This window comes from Pezoporus flaviventris, unplaced genomic scaffold (assembly GCF_033815535.1).
Source record: "Pezoporus flaviventris isolate CSIRO_AGI_PZ_B2104156 unplaced genomic scaffold, CSIRO_AGI_Pfla_v1 ptg000031l, whole genome shotgun sequence".
In the NCBI taxonomy this organism is placed as follows: Eukaryota; Metazoa; Chordata; class Aves; order Psittaciformes; family Psittacidae; genus Pezoporus; species Pezoporus flaviventris.
In genome coordinates, this window is record NW_026892579.1 from 4,758,806 (window position 1) to 4,782,216 (window position 23,411).

Below are 23,411 nucleotides of genomic sequence, written 5' to 3' on the forward strand. Positions count from 1 at the left end.
TTGTTTAATGCATGGCAGAAATGTCTGAGTTAATGCTTTAAAAACATCCTGAAAAAGGAGACTTCCAAATTCCAGGCCTTCTCACTGTACAGAGGAGTAAATTTGGGGAACTGAATGTCCTTCCTGAGAACAGCAATCAAGCTTTCCTCTGCAGGCCAGGTCCCCATTCCCACTTAGGCAGGCTCATCATCTCCTGTAAACATCTTTGTTTGGGGGCATGGGGTTATTAATTCAAAGGAAACGAAGGGCTGTATATGCCAGCCCATGGAATTCTGAGCAGAGGAGCATTCTCTGGTGCATACTGCTTGAGTTTGTAACAGATTAGGAGATACTATTTTAAGGCTATGTGTTTTGTTTTCCACACAGTTTTGTTTTTTTCATATCCTCCAAGGTATCAGCTTCGGCGGCCATCCATGCCTGCAGGTGATGGCTGAAAGCACCGCTCAGCAGGTCATGCTGGCACAGTGTCGCATTTGCTGTGCATCTCCATGCCAAAACTCTGCTGCCAGGATGCTCCAACTGTTCACTCTCCATTTTTGTCTTGGCTGAAGGAAAAGCCACCTCCTGCCACGTCTGCTGCTACAGAGCAAAAAACTAGATTCTCACTGTTATCACAGTTCACCAGCCAACTCCTACTACTTCTACCAACTGCAGAACGGGCATGAGCAATCACATTTATTCAGTGTGTTTGCTTCCCACATGCTAACCCAGACATTCCTTTGGCTTACCAGTCACTTGCTCCTGCACCATTAGAATAATACATGTAACGCTTCTCTGTCTTTTGGATGGAGGTGAAACTGACAAGATCTCACCTGTAAATCACATGCTTGTCTTGACAAGCCAGAAAGCTTTATTTTCTGAATCAAAAATGCTAAGTCAAGATACTAAGAAAATGTCCCCTTCTTACACTAAGTTTGGCATGATGCTTGGCAGTGGTAGTCTGAGTAGCCATGAGGGAAATCTGTGAGAGGCTTCAGACTTTTCCTTCCCCAAGGACTGGATGTGAAAGAAAGTTCAGCTCTAATGTGCTGAGTCCTTGGCATGAGAGAGACAGGCAAAACAGGCAACAATTCTTCACTCCCAGCTGCTGGTTGATTGATGGGAAGTGAATTGGTGATAACTCTGGTGGGAGATGTTTCCCTATCTTCCATCTGGAGCTGCTGTGTTATGACTCACAGAGATGGCTATTGAACAGGCTGGGCTGACAGACCTTCTCCAGCAAGTCACACTGGAAGCTGGGGAAATACACGAGTTATCCAGGGGTGCTTGGAGTGAATGGAGTTTGGTGTATCTAATGCCTATAGCTTTCATAAAAACACTCAGTGCTGGGAAATTGTGGAGAGTGAAGGGAAAACAGAGTGTCTATCTTTAAGACAAGGAAACAATTGCAGATGGCATCTTCCATCTCTCAAGATTTGATTCATCAGGGCCATATTCTGTCTTTGGATCTGCTTGGTGCATCACTGTAAAGTGCTTCTATCTAGCATGTAAAATGGTGCCAAGCTGCCAGTTGAAATCACGGTCAGAGACTATCTCGTTTTCCTTGAGCCCAGTGTCCTTCTCTGTCTGATACTTGTCATAAGGTTCTGAACCAGACATGTCATTGCAACACAGTGTGTTAGACAGAGATGTGATGCTTTCTAAACTTGACATTCTTTCTTTAAATAGCATTCATTAATGTATATAGTGTGTCTTCATCTGAAGTAGGTGTAATAAGTTGCTTCATTTTTGTAGCTCAGGAAAAACAGAGCTCTCAAGTGAATTCAGGAGAAAAGAAAACAAAGACATGAATCATGTTGTATGGTACAATGAAAAGAAATATCACATACCCTAATGGAGGTGATATCTGGGGCAAATATGCATGTTGCAGGGTATTTGGAAAACACCATTCAGTTTCTATGGCTTTCTTGGTATGCTGGGGGGGGGGGGGGGGGGGAAAGTGTTTCTAAGTCATAATATTGAAGAAAATACCAAGAGAGTTACCCAGAGCACAGCACCTTTATGCTGAAAATATACTGAAACTACTCTCTGCATAGAATTTCTACTGCAGTTCTGGGTAGAAAAATGGAGAGAAAAAAATCTTTTAGCTCTGTTCACAGAGAAAAATCTTCACATGCAGACCGCTGGGGATGTGAGGTCAGACTATGAAAGCTATTCAGCTGCTTCAGTTCTGAGCAAATTATCCATATAATCCATACAGTATTAAAAGAAAAAAGTATTTTAATGCCAGGCTTTAGTTTTTTATTCAGCCAAAGGTGGGTGTTGTTGGTCTGTTTGTGGGGTTTCATTTTGGTTTTTTTTGGATGAGGGGTTAGTTTTTCATTTTACTTTATAACTTACAAACAAAATATAAGAACTTTCACGATGTTTTCTACATATTAAAGAAATTCCACTTTCTGTAATGATTGCTTTTGCTGGTCAATAAGTTCAAGAGACACATGCACAGCACCAGAAAAATAATTTTTCTTTTAAAATCTTCTATAAACTTTTAATTATTTCTTCTCTTTAACTCAATCTTTAATTTCAAACTCTCATTTTACTGCCTACTATTTTTTCTTCTTTTCATCTATAATTTAGGGTATGGTTTAAGTATGCAATTTTATGCAGTCATTCATACCTGACAAATACATGCAAGTTCCCTTCTTTTGTGTCTAATTTTATTTGTAACATTTTATATGAGTTACCCTTTTTGGAAAAAAAAAAAAAAATTATCTCCCTGAAAATGCAATTGCCCTGTAACTAATTTTTGTTTCATAGATTGGAATGGCCCTTAAAAATAAAAATAAATGAAAGGCCATATATTGAAGGCAAAGAAAATGCTCAATTGAAAGCTCTAATTGAGAGGTTTGTAACCTTTGGTATTTATCCAGAAGTCCCACCTCTAAGCTCTTTTGCATTCAAAGTGAAGTGCTAGCACACAGGGAAGAAACATGCTGGGGGAAATGATTGCTGCTCATTTCTTGTCTCTTTAACATTGTTGGAATTCTTCAACTAGTTGTGCAGTGTTCTTGTCCTTCATGGTCCCTTTGAATAAGCAAATGAGATTTTCTCATCTCTTGGTAGGTTTGCTGAGTAGATTAACCCAAAGTGTTCAGTAAGCTTTGCAAGCTGAGAATCTCTCAAGTGACTTCTTTCCTCTGGTTGCAGTTAGTGGGCTGGCAAACCTGTAACACCAATGGGATTTTAATTATTTTAATTACCCTGTGTTAAACTTTGAAGGCATTCTCTGCATAATCTGAAGAAGAGATCTGTGTAACTTTTTAACAGGTTTATTGGGTTAAAGAGGAATTCTAAACATCCCTCTGCTCCAAATGGTATAAAAGCTATCACCATTGGAAAGACTATGTATGCAGAGCAATGTTTGTCCTTGTCCAGCATAGAACAATGATGTTCGTTAGATGCTGTTTGTGCCTAATAGTTAGGTAACAGAGCTACTCAAAATTTCTTGACACACAGTTACACATATAAAACTTTGAAATACATGTTACTATGAAGAAAAGACACCAGAAAATGTTAGTTCTGATATTTTCCCATTTTTTTAATTAATCTAATTACAGAAATTTTAAAAATGTGCATCCAAATAAAAATATTTTGTCTTAAAATGTCAATATAATTTGTTAATGATTTAGCAAGATACAAGGTCTAAATTCTCTTCATATGTTATAGTGTTTTCTTTCAGTAAAAATATTTTTCACTGCTTTTTACTCTAACAATTTCAGAATTTGTTCTTAATAAAGAGAGCACTTTTCATTTTAATTATAGGGATTTGGATAATCTTAAAATCTCTATAGAAAGAGAATGTAATTTTCCCTTAAGTAACTTGATTTAACAGAGCTAGTCTCTAAGAGATCTTCTTACCTCCCCAAACAGTGAATAGAATGCCTAGACACCTAAAAATCGCATTTCTATATTATTTGAAACCCAATACTGTTTGATACTGTGGTCAAGTGAATTATTTCTGACCTATATAACCCCTCAACTATCAAAAGTTATATTTAGATTCTCAAATAATCTCTGGGTTTATGGAACTGAAAATGGCATTCCAATTAATTATATTTTTTTAATCTAATGCCATTAGAACTACAATTAAACATTTAGAAATTGCTCAATGAAATGAGATAGTTAATATGAAAATACAGCAACAGTAACATAAATTTCACATTAACTTGCAGTGAAAACCTGTTGAAACTTTTATTTAAGTAAAATGAAAAAGAAACTGTAGTGTTTCACTTATCCCCAAACAAGATGTGTCTTACTGTCAACATTTAATGACTGTAAAATACTGAAATCAAGTTTGAAATTGTGCAACATAAAAAAAAAAAAAGTAGAATAATAGAATGGTTGAGTTGGAAGGGATGGTAAAGGTCATCTAGCTCTAAACCCCCTGTCATGGGCAGGGACAACTTCCTCTAGACCCGGTTCCTCAAAGCTCCATCCAACCTGGCCTTGAACACTTCCAGGGATGGGACATCCATGACTTCTCTGGGCAACCTGTGCCAGTGCCTCACCATCCTCAAAGTAAAGATATTTTTTCCTAATTTCTCACCTCAATCTCCCCTCTGACAGTTTAAAGCCATTCCCCTTTGTCCTGTCATTATATGTAATTATACTCTTGTAAAGAGTCCTTCTCCAAACATCTTTCACTGGAAAGCAACACTGGAAGGATGTTATAAGGTATCCACTGAACCTTGTTTTCTCCAGGCTGAACAAATTCAACTCTTGGCCTGTCTACATAGGAGAGGTGCTCCAGTCCTCTGCATCTTTGTGGACTGAGAGTCTGTCCTCTGGATTCACTCAAGCAGGTCCATGTGCCTCTTGTGTTGGGAGCCCCAGAGCTGAACACAATGCTCCAGGTGGGTCTCACAAATGTGGAGTAGAGGGGGAGAAAGCAGAATAGAGGGGTAGAAGAGAGCATTATTAGGTGTAGATCAAAGTGCGTACTCAAAGTGGCATAAAATCTGTGGATGCAGACAATGCTTTTTATTATACTGGCTAGTATACTGGGAAAAATATACAGAATTTGGATTTAGAGACCATGTAATGGCTTGAAAAAGGGTTTCTCTGCTTTATTTTTCTACAGTTATAATAATTCTAATACTCCACCAATAAACCTTTATTTGCATATGTCTAAACACTATTTGTTCCAAAGTGGTCAAAACCCATTACAGCTGGGCTAGAACTAAAGAATCCCAAACCTTACCATGTACATTATGGCTGCATGTCAATTCCAGTAGACTTAAGCCCCAGGTTTAAATGTTAGATAGCTTCCCAACTACTTGTTTCAAAACTGTCCAAGGCTTCACATCTCTTGGTCCCTTTGGATCAGTATAAAGGAGCTCAGGTTTGGCCAGCTATTGCTGACCAGTTTATTCCAGAATGGAGGTGAATTCAGCTGTCAGCTCCAAACCACAGCCGGGCAGCTGAGCCATCCTTTCCCAGCTGAGCTCATGCCTAACTATGGTTGCAATACAGCAGGCCAAAGCATGGAGTTCAGATTCTGTCTGAAGACAGCATGTGCATAGTTTTGCCAGTTCAAGTTTTCTTACCAAGGGCAATGTATGCAAAAGAAAGATGTAAAGAGCCCAGAGATTAAACGACTTGTCTCCTCTTTTTCCTTTCCAAAGTGCCAGCCTGTCCAGGCTGAAGTCAGTGGCAATCTTTCCACTGTCTATCATACTGAAAACTGTCCAAATTGCCTTAAAAGCTGTAGGAAAAATATCATTGCCTTCTCCGGGGACTGGCTCATCCCTTAATGCATCTTTGACAATGAGGCGCAGAGCTGCTTTTTATAGAAGAAATGTGAACTCCTGTGAATTGTTCTATAGTCGCTGCACAGCTCTTATTACCAGGTTAACTAATTTATCCTGGTCTCACTATTTAAAAGTCACAAAATTTGCAAAAGGCAGAAAAACAAAGCCTGAGCTTCCTATGCATATACTCAGACCATGCTCACCATTTCATTTCTATGACACATAAGCTGTGCTGTGTTCTGCAACTGCGTGGTTAGCCCGCTATTGCTCTTAATTCTTTAATGGCCGTTTATGTATGGATGTTAAGTGTCACACATCTCCAGAAGCATCTAATGGAAACCAGCATATGTAAGCACAGACATGATGAAGCGCTCTCAGAGGACTGTATTGTAAAAATGGAGTGTGGTTTACTGTTTACATACATAGATAAAATGTGGCTGTTTTCTTGCTTCATTGTTCTGTATTTTTCCTTTAATGTGGGAGTTCTAATTTTATTTCTAGTGCGAGTGCATATAAAATCTATTCAGCAATAATAATAATAAAACACAGATTTGCTTAAGTCTCCTTATTATTTAGCCACACTTCAAAACATTTAAAAAGGTAACAGTGGCAACAGGGAAACCTGTGACAGATTACTGAGTCTGGCTGATGCACTCAAAAAAAGATTTGCTCATTATGATGCATAAAGAAAGAAGGATGGCTTTAATCTGTAACTCTTCCCAGATAGGGTTGTTTTGGGTTTTTTTTATAAAGTGTCACTAACATATTCTTAGACCTACGCAAAAAGGAAGAATTGCACCCAATTACCAAAAGCAAGAAGTAAATCACAGTGAAGTCTGTTAACAATCAAACTGCATTAAAAAGCTGAAATACATTTTTTTTTGGTCAGGATGCAACACAATTTAATTATTTGATATCCATCTAAATTATTTTAATTACAAGGTGAGAAGGTGAAAGAGTACCTATAAATGTTGTTAACTTCTGAGGTTGGGGATCTCATAGAATAAAAAAACGGACTGAAGTTCTTTAACCATTCCTTAAGTCTGGAGAAAGGTTGGAAATTACCCTAGGATTAAACTATCTATGACAGAAAATAATACTGATTAGGTGATCTGATTCTGAAAGAGGCACACATACACTTTCCCTACCGCAATGCAGTGCCTCTATGTCTCAGGATCTATCAGGATTAATATTTTTTAGCCCTGACATGTGAAAGAACAGATGTTCTGACTTATTCATGAAAGTTTGTGTATGCACTGGACTCAGTGAAGACTTGATCCTGATGTCTTATCATGATAGGATTATTGTTGCTTGGTGAAACCCAAGTCGGAAATGCTTCTCCTACCGATTACTGAGACCTCCACTATTTTTCAGAGCTACCTTCCCCTCAGTCCAAAAAGTAAGTAAAACTCAAGTCATCAGGTTATCCAGTTGAGTCAAAGAAGATTCAGTTATTTTCAAATAGAGTAGAATGTAAGACTTGTGTCTTACATACTTAAGAGGAGTACCTTAGTTCACAGGTGACTACCTGTTAGATTTCATTCTCTTCTTTCTTCCCTCCTGGTTTTTACCTGAATTACATCATGCAAAAAACTGTCTTATCAAGAACTAAATTAAAAGGGGTATATTTTTATCACTAGTTTTTATTTCCCAAGTAGATCTGTTCCAAAAAAATAAAAAAATAAAAGGGAAATTTCTTATCCACTGCAGTCTGAACTTGGTCTGCTCAGGTAGGTTCCCTCTAGATAAGCTCTCATCTCAGTGTGAGTTCTTTTCTTCCTTGCACACTAATCCATCTCCTCAAGGCATTGCAACTTCCCGTTCCCCTCCTTCCACCGCAATGTTCCTGCCACAGGCTTGTTGATTAGACAAAAACCAGTCAATCTTCTCTTTCAGTTTGGGAGTGATAACTGGTTGATCCAGTGATATGTAGTTTATTAGCAACCAAACCTTTATGTTGGCTTAAGCATGACACAGTTGCTCTTTAGGGCAATGCTTGTATAATGTGTCTTCTCAGACAGTCGTGCTGCCCAAACATAATATCCTGCAGTCTCCCACCTCTCAGGTACATCCACGTGTATATTTTGAGTGGTAGCTTATACCATCTGAAATGAATAATGCTGTTTACTGTGAGCCCGCCATAGAAACTGCATTGTCAGAAGCAGGAACGCATGTTACTGGAATCATAATGGATTCTAATAGTGTTATATAAAATCTATATAAAGTAAAATTCTATTATACCTATTCAAGTATTCTCTTGTACTTATGCTAAGCAATGACAAACTAACTACTAACATTCAAATCACTTAGTGTTCCAACTGCTACATATTCTACAGTCCATGCTTTGATTTCCATGCTCAGATCACGGGATACCTGTAGGCCTGGCTCAAGGCCAGGTAAGTGGTTATACCTCCCTCTTCTTCCATTCTTGCTGTACCTCATTGTGTTACTTAGTGAATATATAATTAGGATTTTTTTTGGAAGGGCATAAAAATGATACAACACCTCTATTAGCATTTGTAGATTGCCTTCAGATCCAGCCTTTTATTTGTTATGCCTGTGTTATGCTGAAAGAAAGCATGCTATGAAAAAGCAATTGCCTGGTACAGAAATATAGTAATGCACAAACAAACCCAGTAATTTTTATGATGAATACCACATCCTGTGGGTAATGATTTTTAATATTTCCAGAGAAAATCTATTTGGAATGATTAGACTGGAAATGTTCAGTGAGGAAAGTTAACAGGATAAGAAGTGGATGCAGTGTGGATTTAGTCTTTGCACCTGTTGAAACCAAACCAGACATCTTCAGAAGAGAATTGAAAATGGCATTCTCCTTCGTGAATCATCTGAAATAATAATATTACTTGAGATGATTCTTCTCACTTGAGTACTGCAAATGTCTTCATAATGAATAAATCTCATGATCACCTTTGTGCAAATAGAGACATGGAAGCAGAACAGGGTGACTGAATTATTAAAGATCACCTGATACTTTTCTGGTAGAGCTGTGAATCAAGTTCCTATGTGCATATACGCCAACTTTTAATGTAGATTTCAGTTAATTGGTCTTTAGATAACTACAGTTTCAGTGTCTGCGCTTTGACTACTCTTTGCTGCTCCTTTTGTAGTTATAGGAGGGAAATGGAAAGTAAGTTTTAGACTTTACTTTATGTGATGTAATTTGGTTGGTTGTCTCAGAATAGGATGGACCACTCCTTTGAGTACAAACAGAGCCTGGGGAGACTAACATGGGTGTATGCATTGACATTTGTTAATATCTGCATTTACTCAGATGAAACTCATACTTAATTAATTCCATCAGCACATCAATTACTAAATGTGCTGTCTGTAGGATGGTATGTGCTATGTTAACCATGTTACACCAAGCAGAAATGGCAGCTAATATACTTTCTGAGCAACATTTTCCCAGTGCCATATTTACCTCCTGTACTTTCTTCAAAGTATGATGTAAGACATGCTGAAGGATGTCTTACAAAAAGAATCAGTGAATCTACTTCTCCTGCATAAAAATCTCCAGGAAATATTAATTAATTAATGTTTAATCGAGTACATGATATTTCAATGAAAACATTTATTATTTACATTATTCAGAGGTATTATTGGGAAGCATTGTGACAAGACAGGTTTTCTTTCCAAAGCTCCCAAATCTCTACCAAGACTTGCACAAATTTACGTCCAAACAAAGTGTAACAACAGATAAACTGAGGCAGAAAAATATGACTTGAACAAAACTATATAGCAGGCTAATGAAAAGGAACCAGAGTCAGGACTGACGCTGAAGCTCACAGACACATTTCAATCTGTTAACTACAATCATCATTACTCTAAAGCACTGACAAGTAAAAAATATTCTAGTTAAGCTTTGAGTTTGAAACAAACCAACAGACAGTCTGTTTACTCTGGTTGATTTTCTTATCATAAAGAACAGGTGTGCCTTTTCATTCCCAGCCAGGCAGTGCAAGTGTACTCATCAGAGGCATTGCACAGCCTTTTGTAACTCAAAGTGTTTGTTCTAAAACAGACATGTTTTCATTTCTAAGCTTAGAGACCTGAAAAATCCAAGGAGTGGTTTCCCCCTTGCAGTGCTCTTTGGAGGACACATGATGGAGCCAGAAAGTTCACAAATAATTTCTCCAGACGATCTGCAGAGAAAACCAGCTAATGCATGCTGGTTTCTCTGCAATGTGTCCAGGGACAGAGGTGTCAAAGTGCTTTGTCACCAGTGGCCATTAATGAATCTCCACAAGCTCACAGAGCAAACATAAACAACTAGCACCTGAAGAGTATCTGACAGAGTCTAACGTTTCAGTACATTTCTTTGGCAGAAATACCTACACTGGGGAAGGGGACTGAATTCTTAAGATATTGGGCCAGAAGACATTGCCCTGCAAGATCCCAGACCTTCCTGGGTTCCTTCATTATTCTCATCTTCTGGAGACACAGCTTCAAGGAAGGTGGATTTGAGCCTATGTCCTCAGTGTATAGGCTTCTGTTAGATACGTCTTTTGAAGCTTTGAAATGCCTTTTTCGTGAGATTTTTGTTCAGAATCTGGGGTTGTTTCTCTATGAGTCTAATAGCAAGGATGTCTTTTTCAACTTTCTCTGCCCTTGGGCTTCTTTGGATGCTTGCAGCAATCTTTATGGCAGCTGCAGAAGCAAACCAGCTGGGGACTGAAACAAATCTTTACCCCTTGCCTCTACTCTCCTTGTGCTAATGGATAAGCTACTGGTTTACACAATCAGTACAAGTGGTTAAGCTCTGCTGTGTTTGCTGGGTCAGTTGTCACTTTTTCACAAACTTGGGTGTAATTTTCCCTTTCAAGTTTACACTGCAGTGAATCATAGAATCATAGAATAGGTAAGGTTGGAAACCATAATAGCATTCTGTATTTGCTATGAAAGAACCAAAAAAGTTTGAAATATATTTACATAAAAAAACTTTCACTGTCTTCTTCTACTTCATCTGTGATTCACAAGGTGGTGGAATTTCAAGCAACTCATTTGGAAAGTAGGTGGGACACTGCAGCCAGAATTACTTTGCATAGAACATTTCAGAGTTGGTAGGAATAGTCACAAGTTGTCTTAACATACTTTCTTTCATATACAATTTTAGGAATTGTGTTGATCCTTCTGAGGAAGTTTCATTTTTTACCTGAATCTAGATCTGGCAAGTTGAATATCACTGCATCTTAAGTATCTCCTGAAATACCTGTCTGTGTTCAAGGTCCGTCTGTATATATATGCAGAATCAGATCTGAATTTCCACAATAAAAAAAAAAAAAAACAACTCATTTTTTTCCCCCAGGATTTCTTTGCAGGTGCAAGATACTTTAGAGAAAGTGAACTGGTTCCTTTTATTTCTCTTGCCCCATTAGCCAAATTTCATCACAGGAGCAGATTGTACTCTAACCAATAAGATAAATGAATTCCAGCCCTGTAGCCCTCACCTACAGTGGATGATCTAAACCACTCAGAATTGGAAGGTTCAAACCCCTTTTGAAGGATTTAGGTAGATAATGGCTCTCTTTCATTTGTAGTCTTCAAGTTAAGAGCATATATTTTGACCAAAACATTAAAGCTTGAATAAAACTGTGGGTTGGATGCCAAGGATATCCAACCAGAGGAACCCCATATGGGCAGCAGGTCAGAGGACCCTATTGCTGTGGTTCCTTTTCCTTCAAAAGCTGTGAAAAGAAAGGAAAGAGAGGGGAGGGGGAGGAAGGGAAAGAAATGCAGAAGCCTAAGAGCCTAGGCAATAGGAGTTTTCTATTACTTTCTTTTGTGTGTATGTGTCTGCAACAGTGATTCTTGGTAAGATGAATACAGTGTTTCAAGCAAAGATAGTGAAAGAATTCACTGGCATATACAGAGAGTGCTGAGGTGTTTACAGGGTGGGACGTTCTTAATTAAGAATCATGTGGAAAGTGCAAGTTTCCAAATGAACATAGGAATAAATAATGCTTATGAGGGAATTTCTCCCACAGTCCTAGTACTTTGCTGTTCAGCCTGGGAAACCTATAGTTATTGATTTTAACCTGGACATTCTTTCCCAGATGGAATGCCTCAAAGTTTTCTTTCCCAAGGGAATCAGGGCATGACTGTTTGGACTCTGTTTTACCAGAACCTGAGAACTGCAAAAAGACAGTTTAGATGCATATTAGTACATTATCAGAATCTGGAGCTAGTGCATACCCTTCTGGCTAAAGAGGAATAAACCAGAACATATCTGTGCCTCCTAAGGATACTACATACAGAGTTAGTACTGCACAGGCTCACTCTGAACTGTAGATTGAATAATCACAGCACTGAACCTGAATAAATATTCACTGTTTTCAGGGTCTGAGCTAATACTGCTGTGAGCATGTAACTCTGCTGTGCTCTGTTGAAAGATCAACACTGTCAGATCTAGCCAAGGAACCAAGAGAAAGGTGTTGCTTTTGAAATATTTACCCTGGCTTTAATTCCTGGAGGTTAGGATGTTATTCCAAGTTGTTTGAGTCAATACAGGGAGGTTGATGGGAGTTATTAAAGGTATCTTAAGATACATACAGTTCTGTGACAACTGAGGTGAAAGGTTAGAAATAAAATGGACAATAGCAAGACGTTACTAAAAAGGGATTAACAAACTCTGCAAATAAATTATATTTGTGAAGAAGAGATTTCAGGGGGGCCACTGTTATGCCATTCAATCCTTTCCCCCCAAAAAAAATCATAGTACCCTGGTTATCAAAGCAGGATTTTACTACTAAGTTATATTTTTGAGATCAATGATCCAGAGAGTAGTACTCCAGAGTATTTTCTGTTTAAATCAGGAAGCAATTACTTCATCAGTTTGAAGTGTAACAAAATCCAACCCCCCCCCCCAAAAAAAAAAATAAAGAAAAATTAGTTATGTATAGCAACATGAGAATTCAGGTAATGAATTAATAAATCCAGTTTTTGAGAAAAAGGAGTGATTGATGTGATACTGCAGTGACATTGCAAAGGCAAAGTCTTACCACTGCACTATTGAATTAAGTATAATGAACAAGTTCTGTTAATTTCCTTGCTCTTACACTATGATAGACTGAGATTATGAGAGATTATACATTCCTATTGCATAGCAAGGGTCAGAATTCAAATGTCTGTTTTTCCAAGATGAAATTCACCCTTGTGAAATTTATCAGGGTCAGCCAGCAATGATGTGTTATCTGAAAGAATCTTAAAGTCTATAATAGGAAAACTAACCCCTTCACAAGAAGCAGAGTATCAAAGAAGATCAGAATATAGCATAAGCATAATAGCACTTCTGTCTTATTTGCGGAAAAAAATAGCATTATATCCTTTTATGCACATTCCTGTGTTTAAACTCCCACTCATAATGAGATCAAGTTGGCATTCTTGGATGAATCTCAGTCTTCAAACACAGCAGGATCAGATCCAATAATACTTGCTATCAGAAGATGCTGAAGTCCAGATATTCAGATTTATTTATCGATTTATTTCTGATAAAAATGTATGATAACTTTCTGAGTCAAAGAACTCGATCTAGCAAATCAAAGGCCTATATCTTTATAGAACTCAGGCTTAGCTATTTTATACTGTAATTAAAGTAATTCTCCTCTTTGATTAAGAATTTAGGAAGAAAGATTGGAGGAGAGAGCAAAAAGAATAGAAAACCCATGGCTGATGCAGGAAGTCATGAATATCTGGGATGGGTTAGTCAAGAAAGGAAAAGACAGAAGGAATCTAAAAGATGGCTATGACATGGAAGGCAATAATCTCTTATTTGACTCACAGGACATAAACCTCCTTGTTTTCATTAAAGCAGGGAAGATTTAGATTAGACATGGAGAGAAAAGAATTTCAAGTTAAAAACAGGAGTAGGCTTCTGAGAAGTTGACGAGTTCACACTACTGGATGTTTTCGAAAACAAGCTGGACAAGCTTTTATGAGGAATGCCATTGGTGCAGCTAATCCCACCTTTGGTCAGGGGGTAAATGAAACAACCTTTGGATATTGCTTTCTAGTCTTACTGTCTATAATTGCAATGATTTATGAGTCATCGAGCAGACCAGGTCCTACATTTGTGCCAATTTGCATAGCTGAGAAGTTGGCTTACTGTGTGCCTAATTCTTTACTTGCCATTAATTTGTAGTTAATTATCCTACTGTTCTAACATGTTAGATTGATTTGCAATAGAGTATGGTCTGCATATCCATTCTTAGCAGCATTAATGGAATGCTTGCAATCTCCTTCCTACTTATTTTTATTGTATTTCAACATAATGGAGAATTTGTCAGACTGAGCTTAACGTTGGTATTTGTATATGTCTGTCTGCCAAAAATAATCTGATTTACATAAGTTCAGCAGTTATTCTATTTAAGAAGGGAAAAATATAATTACTGGTTTGCATTTATTTACCTTAATTAACTTATCTAACAAAAAATTAGGTTAAAAAGAATGGATTTTTTCCAAGCTCTTGATAATCAGATCAAACCATTTTAGTGTAACGACAAAAATATTGTTAAAATAGCAGAATTTTCAATGCCCAAAGTGCAGCTCTGTTGTATTCAATAATGTTTTGAATGTGGGCTGCATTCCTTATTTCACACTGTTGAGGAACATCCTTCTGGAGATTTACGTTAGAATTCATTCTCTAAGCCTGCTACCACATTGCTATTCTGCAAGGGTGTAAGAAAGATTACTACACATTTTGTAGTATCCTTAAACCATATGTCTGAGCAGACACAGCACTGTCAGTGAGTGATGAAATCCCAGAAGAGGTTGGTGTAAATAGAAAAACTGGGACAAATCAGGCCCCAGAAGGAACGGAAGTTAATAGTTCAGTTCAAATTGAGGTGGGTTTGAAGGATCTCTTGTCCTTTTATTTGACTGAAGGTTTTATTCTGGTTTTGGTACACCAATCCAATGCTCCAGAGTACTCTGTATAATATTAAAGTAGTACAATTTTACAGACTTACATTTCAACTAATAAGGCTTTTGTCAGAAAATTTTGAACAGAACATTAAAGTCTTTCTTCATCTCTAATTTTTGGTACCTCAAAGTTAGAGACTATTCCAAGTTTGATGCCAGAGATTAATAACCCAGAGGAAAGGGTTATTTCTCTGAATGCTGATTTCTGAGGCAACCTGGAACCTAACTTAGGTTTGGCCTGTAATGTAAAGCTACCTAAAACTGAATGTGATAAATCTAGGGACCAGGATACTAATGATAACCTTAGCCAGATTTCACTCCTGCAATACAATGATCGAGAAGGAACTTGTACTTGTGCCTCAGCTGTGCAAAATAATGTGGAATTAGAGAACACAAAGCTTTTTAAAAACGTAATTATTGCTATGGATACAGCTTTGGGGGTTTTATGTGTTTTGAGGTTTTTTTCTTTTTTCTTAATATAGACACAACTTGCATCTATAGGGCCACACTGGAAGATCAGGATTACTTTTCAGTCTTGAACAAAGTTGAAATAAGATGAAAATGACTGAGCGTCATGGTTTAAGCCCAGCCAGTAACTCAGAACCACACAGCCACTTGCTCCCTCCTGCCCCTACTTCCTCCCCTGGCTCCCAGAGGGATGGGGAGGAGAATCGAAAAAATGTAACTCCTACGGGTTGAGATAAGAACAGTCCAGTAACTAAGGTATAACACAAATCACTGCTGCTACCACCAATAACAATAATGATAAGGGAAATAACAACGGAAGAGAACACAACCACTCACCACCCACCAACCAATACCCAGCCAGACCTGAGCAGTGATCTACCCCTTCTGGGTAACTGCCCCCAGTTTATATAGTGGGCATGATGTGCTGTGGTATGGAATACCTCTTTGGTCAGTTTGGGTCAGGTGTCCTGTCTCTGCTTCCTCCTGGCTTCTCCTCCTCCCTGGCAGAGCATGCGATTCAGAAAGTCCTTGGTCAGAGTAAACATTACTGAGCCACAACTAAAAACGTCGGTGTTATCAGTGCAGTTCCCAGGCTGAAAGTCAAAAACACAGCACTGCACCAGCTACTAAGAAGGAGAAAAATGACTGCTACTGCTGAACCCAGGACACTGAGGAACATTTTCATCTACTCAATATCAGAAACTTCCACCTAGGAGGTGAGTAAATGGCAAAGTGAAATCTCTGCATACCAGCAGGCCTTTCATTTAATATAGGTCTCCAGTTCCCTGGATCCTACATGAGTTATAAACAGTTTCTTAGTCTGGCGATGATGATTAGAAAGGAGTCCTCAGATCACCAATCAGTAAATGCACCTATATTATAGTCAGCCATCACCTATGGAAAAAAGAGATTATAATGATGGCAGGTTCTTCTTTACTGGTATAGTTCTATTTTAAGGACTAAAGCAAAGTAATCCCTGTTTTTATAATTATTGTCTTCCTCTTCCAGAGAATCACAAAACAGCTAGAGTTGGAAAGGACATTACAATCATCTAGTTCCAACTCCCAAGAAGCCACAGGAAAGCCTGTATGTATATGATTTTGGATGGTTCTGGGAATGGAGGCCCATCTCATGCCTTTGAAAGGACTGTGACTAAACTGAGTTTGCCCTATTAATATAAGGTGACCTATATGAATGTATTCTCCAGATGCAGGGTCCAATTAATCTCAGTAGTCATGAAGGAAATACGACCTTTTCCATTCTCAATAAAACAAAGCCTTGTAAGAAATAAGCTGCAAATGGGAGTTCAATGCCTATTCCTTCCTAAGACGCTTTTAATGTAAGAACACCATTTTGCTTTCTCTTGACAACATAAAGATGTTTTCTTGGTAATGAAACTAGTAGTTTTCTCCTACAGTGGATAAAATGTATCTGTTATCTTAAATCGACACCTGTGAAAACCTGCAGAAATTACATTCTTCCAACAGCACCATTAGATGGACCCAGCTGCAGCTTCTTGTGGAGCAGATAGAAGGGTTCACGTGCTAGAAGGAAATGGAGGTATGATAGGGCAGTAACACTTAGCTCAGCAAGGGAGTGGGAAAGGAAGTGATACATGAAAATCTCTAGGCAGGCATTGGTCATGGCACAATTATTTTGTGTGCTATGAGATGACAGCAGCATTGCAAACAGATGGCAGAAGTAGTATTAAGATCTTGGAATGGTCTTTTCTCCTTCCCATCATAAACAGGTTTAGCTTCCATCAAGGTGAGGCAGAACTGTGTCTCAGGTAGAAATTTCTGGAAGGTGCAGGTAGAAAGTAAAGAGAAAATGCCTTTTTGTTTTTTTTTTTTTTGTACAGTCGTTAGATCCTCAAGTTCTCTGGGGGCATTACAGTGCTCTGTGTGTTGTGGTTACAAGTGTTCTCTCTGTGAGCCAGGAAAAACCAATTATCTTCCAGGGTCAAGCAAGCCCTTTCTCTAGTCAACAAAGGGGAAGCATGCAGTCTTCCTCACATTATGGGTATCCATGCAGTATAATGCAAGTGTGGTACACCAGAACTCTGAAATATGAGGGTGGTCTGCCCTTAGATTTGGCCTCTAAAATTGGTCTAACCATGCATAAAAGACTTGTAATGTGATCTTTTTAGGGTCAGAATACAATTGAAGAACACTTTCAAGCCTCCATAGCAGATACTGGATCAGAATATTTTAGCAATAGTCTGCTGCAATTAACTTTCCTGCTTGACAGCGGCACTGATGTTTTTGATTTTGTACAGTCCACAGCAATAGACTTGCTGATATCACTGCTGCTCCACAGGTTTTATTCATATCTGGCATAGATGTCTTCCAAAAGCTGGTGCCTGATCATTTCTGGACTGAGTTTAGATCTAGAAATAAGACTGTTGCAATCAGTTCCCTTTTGTTTCTGAAGCCAGTGAAAGTGGCTTTTTGCCTCTGGACATTTGTAGCCTGTTGCAACTGTAAGTCTGGGGCTTACAATACAATAGGCTGGTGTGATTTCCCACAATGGTGCCATTGTTTGGAAATACAGATTAGTGTGTCTAGGACAAGATGCAAGACTGGTGTTTGGACTTAGGAGAAGTATTGATCAGATAACCATGATTATCTCCACAGTGCAGTGTTTTTGTGAGAACTAATTTCTTGCTTATTTCTCCTGCTCTATGTCATATCTTTCACGTGTTGCTAATACTGCTAGGCTAAGACTGCTGACGTGTCAATGTCAGGGTGGACAATGGGGTTCAGTGAGCTCCTTATACAAGGACGGATGTGTATAAAGTGCATTGCATGATATAGATAAGTTTGCATGTATATAGTTATTGCAGAATCATAAAATCATAGAATATCTTGAGTTGGAAGGGACATAAATATTAGATAATGTCTGTCATGTACCTGGGCTTGGGGATTAGAATTACCCCTAAATCTCTCATCTGGGTATGCAAATCCCATAATGAGCGTATGCACGGAATATCTTAGAGCTCCATTCTGAATGTGGACAACTGCTCCAGACTGAGCCTTCATCACACTGCTGTCTCAGGAGCGCCCTAAAAGATCAATCGGAATGTGTCCATACAAGCTTGAACTCGTCAAAGAACATGTGTGTGCCTGTTTCATCTTAGAGAAGCTCATGTTCATCTCCCATTGGCTTCAAAGGAATTAGAGAGGTTCTTAAGCACTTAATATGACCCAAAACATAAGCTCTTTCTTATTGCATATAAAATGAGTTCAAAAGTGAATTTACTAAGATTACCCTTAACTCAATGTTTAATATCCTTCCTTCTTGTCTTTTTTTTATTGCACCATTGGATTTTAATTTCTTTTTAGCATCAATGGGGTTATTTTATAATGTCTTTCTTGTGCTTAATCACAATTTAGATAGGTCATGAACACCTGTTTAAAGGTGCTTTATTAAATAAATCAGTATTCACTCTAGTTTTGACAGGCTTTTACGCCTATATATACATTATAGAGATAACATGATTCATTGGAAATATTGCAAAACTATTGTCATAAAAAATAAAGATCAGGTAATAGTGTAAGAAATGCAATTTTTTTTCCATAATTTTTATTTTTGCACATATAAATCACTTAACATCCTCTCTACCCATATTTTAATTTTCTATATTGAATGCATCACATCTTAGTTTAATACTGGTACTGGCCAAAAGAAGGATACAGTATTTTTTATATAAATGTAAAGTTTTATTTGGTAAGGAGAATGTTTTGTCATTTACTTGAATTATTTGTGGAAAACCTGTTCTTGTAACAATGCAAGAAATTAAAATGGTTAGTAATAGTATACTAACATAAGATCATCAGAATCATTCTTTGCTTGTTTGTAAGAGTGATAACGGCATATTTTGCTGTCGATAAAACTGATACAAGTTAATGTGTTGTTATTAAAAATAGTCAATATTTATTCATTTTTTGATTGATGATAAAGATTGATTTTATTTAAATTATTTGCTTTTTCCACTAAAGAAAATGTTGATTGTGTTATATTCTCTTAATTATGCACAAAGGAGTTACTGTTAGCATAACTGTTACTTAAACTTGATATTTTTAATTACCATGACTTCTTTTGTCTGTGGGATATGCAATATGAGCTGCAATTCATGACATCACAACATTCCAGTTTCTCAGGCATCTCTGAAAATGCTGTAAATAAATGCCAATAATGACAGATTCATCAATACCATGTAATGAACTTCATTGTTAGAAAAAAAGGAAATTCATTTGTGTTGTTGGATTTTAAACACTAGGACCGCTAGCTTTGACAAGTATGTAAAAAACTCCTTGTCTTGGTAAATAAGCTACTGATTATACTTACTTTCCTTGGACTAGAAAAATTATGAGAACTACTTCAAGCCTGAGTGGCGCATATTCTCAGCATAGTCACTGGTGACTGACCAGTGAAGCAACCTCTGCTGTCATGTACGCTGACATCGATGACTCACTGTACACATAATTTTCAGCATTGGCACATATAGTCCTACTCCCTGAAGTGATTGGGCTCTATTGTTGACAGATGGGCAATGCCAGTGGATGTTTCACTGCATGCTCATAGTATTACAGGTGAATAAGAAAACCTCCTATAGTTCTTTTTCTTTGCATTCCTGATAAAGAGCTGAGTAAGATATTAGCCATTCAAAGAACATAAAAATGATTTTAGAGATGCCAAAGCAAAAGACCCGCATCCTTTTTCGTATAGTGGTTTTTCACAGAACAAAAGAGTAGCTGAAGTTGAGAGGGACCTCTGGAAGTTGTCCAATCCAGCCCCCTGCCTCAAGTATGGCCATTTAGAGCTTGTTGCCCAAGACTGTGTCCAGACAGCTTTTGAATATCTCCAAGAAGGGCCTCAACTGATACAGACAACCTGTGACAATTCTCAGTCACACTCAGAATAAAAAAAACATATCCTGATATTCAGATAGAACCTCCTTTGTTTCAGTTTGTGCCCATTAGCTCTGGTCCTGTCACTGGACATTACTGAAAAGAGCCTGGCTCCATCCCCTTTGCACCCTTTCTTCAGGTATTTATGTACATTGGTGAGGTCTTCTCTGAGCCTCTTCTTCTCCAGGCTGAACACTCCCAGCTCTTTCAGCCTTTCCTCATATATAAGATGATCCACAGCTTTCACCATCTTCGTGGCCCTTTGATGGACTCTCTTCAGTAACTCCATATTTCTTTTTTACTGGGGAGCCCAGAAGTGGATCTAGCACTCCAGGTGCAGCCTCACTGGCAGTGAATAGAGGGGAAAGATCACCTCTCTAAACCTGGAGGTAACATTTTGCCTGATGCCAACCAGGATACCATTTTCTCTTTTTGCAGCAAGGACGCTCTGCTGGCTCATGTTCAGCTTGGTGTCTGCAGGAACCCAAAGTCCTTTTCTGCCAAGCTTCTTTCCATTGGGTGATGCCCAGCATATTCTGGTGCCGTAGCCTATTTGTCCCAGGTGTAGGACTTTGCAGTTCTCCTTGTTGAGCTGCATAAGGTTCCTGTCAGACCATTTCTTTAGACTGTTTTGGTTCTGGATGGCAGCATGACCCTCTGGTGTGTGAGCCACTTCTCGCAGTTTTCTATCGTGATCAAACTTGATGAGGGTACACTCTGGCTCGTCATCTAGATCATGAATAAAGACGTAGAATGACACTGAACCCAGTATTGACATCTGGGGTGCATAGCTTTTTACTGACCTCCAACTTATAGGTGAGGTTGAACAGTTTGTGCTTCCCTGGGTCCTCCTTCTTGCCCTTCTTAAAGATAGGAGTGACATTTGCTTTGCTCTAGTTCTCAGGCACCTCTCCCAGTTGCCATGAATGATCAAAGATTATCAAGAGTGGTGTTGCAGTGACATCAGGCAGCTGCCTCAGCACTTGTGTGTGAATTCTATCAGGGCTCATGGCTTTGCATAACATCCAGAGTTCTTAAAAGAAGCTACAAATATTATCTACCTATCATTTTCTTTTAGTTTTAAAATTAAATGTAAAAACACTTTTCCTGCATCCCTATTTTAAACCCCTATGTTATTGTCTCTGTCCCCAGACCATATATTGTATGTTCTCACACACTAAAACTTACTATGAATTGAGAAACAGAGAAGTGTAAACTATAAATTTCTGCTGTTTTATCAGCATTAGAAGCTACTATCAATTCCAAGAGCAATTTTGAAAAAAGACAAATAAAGTGGTCTGCTTTGGTTGTCATGTTTTACAATATTCTCCTTACCTCTCCCCCAGCTACCAAAAGGTTAGTATACCACTTTGAGGTCCCCATTGCATACCATAAATATGGCTAATGCAGTTGACCTTACTAGAAGGTTTCTTTAATATTGTGATTCATCAGCCTGTTTCAGTGATGAAGTATCTTTTTAATTACTACAATACAAAAATCTTTCATGGTAAAGGCCACTTTCCCTCTGGCTCTAAACTTTTCTTCTTTTAGTATTTTTCATATGTGAGCGAAAATTAGAGGTACAGAAATACAGCTATTTTCCACTTCAGATTCACTAAACCATTAAATGCCTGAGTTCAACGACAACCTCTTAATGTTATAAAATGATTTATAGCTTTTCTATTGCTGTAGCTCAACATGCTATCCTTATTACCCAACATAGTAAAGAGTGTAGTCTGGTAACCACAAAAGCTGAAAGATCAGAGAGAAAAATGTCAATTATTAGAAAGACAGAATCTTCAGTTCTAATAGGTGACTCCCTAGTGTAACATCAGGAGAGCAAAACAGCTGTGTGATGAACTCACTTCGATCCCTGTCCTCAAACAGTGAGATTGATAAATATTGGCTGCGCACCCATCAGCTCTCTCTGTTGACAACATTTGGGTCCAATGGAGATAGAGACACCAGAGACATCCTGTTTTTGGTAATCAGTTCATTAGCCACATCCTCCAAAGGACTTTCCAGTCATGAAAAAATGTATGACCAAATACTCTGAGGCACCAAGTATCAAGGTTACAGCTCTAGACAGAATTGGTTGAAGTTGAAAGAGGCCCCTGGAGATGTCCTGTCCCCCAGCTCAAGCAGGGTAAGCCCTGTGGATCCCTGCCTTAAATTTTCTTTGAGCACTGAACACTTGAATGAGTAGGTGCTTCAGTATACAGTTGAAACCTTCACAAAGGCTCAGGCATAAAAACAATGCTCACAGTCAGAGGCCCAGTTTAACAACTCATTTGAGTCACCATACTAGCAAAAGACAGAATTTCATATTTGCTAAACAAAAGCAAGAACTAAAACCGCATGCTTACTTTCAGCTGTTTTGTCTTGACTACATCTATTTGTGCTCCCTCACCTTACTTTCTACAGTATCCATAATATTGTTGTTATATCAATAATCATAAATTAATTGAGCTAAGAGTAAGCATGCAGTACTGATTCACTCATTATTAATAATGTACTATCCCTGGAGAGCAATATTGCCTGTCTTCTGCTTCTTTCTGTCTCTGAACTTCACAGCTGATTGTTATTCATAGCCCTAATTTAGATTGTAATTTTCCTGTAGCAAGTATCTTGCTCTTTTATTCACCTGCAAAGCAATGCAGCAATGATACTACACATGGTAACACTAAGGATGAGATGATACAGCTCCTTTCATAACAAGATGAAGGTGCTTTTTTTATGAACTTACATTGCTACGCTCCTACCGGTGTGAGTTTTCTTTTTTCTTTCTTCACCTAGAATCCCATGTGAATTGTAGATGAGCTTTGTGAAGTCTTTGTGAAGGAAAATCATAGGAACATCTCAGAGTTACCTACAGGCTAGATTTCAGCTGTGAAAGCATGGGAAGATCCAACCTTAGCATTTTCCTTTGTGTAGATTTTCAGGCATATCAGAAATTGATTTACTGCTTATCCTGAAAGCTTAATGATGCAGTAGCATTCTGCTCATTTCTGGAAATAAAACCCCAAAACATATACTAGACTTCTTAAGAAGAGAAGTTTCAAAATACAAAACCTTGGTCTTTGATTCTGTGGAAAGGAAACTTCTTTAGAAAGAGAACATTCTTAAGAAAATTACCCTTTCTTTTGTAGCATTAATTACTGTTGGTTTTGCAAGCATTTGCCAAACTAATCCATTCATCAAAAAACAGTGAATAAGATGTGACCATGGATGATCTTGATTTTTGTGTGTTTGTTCCCTGTAGCAGTATGTTCCTCAGGGAAGGAACTGGCTCTATTACATAGTGTTTAGCACAATATAAGGTATTGTGGCAAAAGTTAAT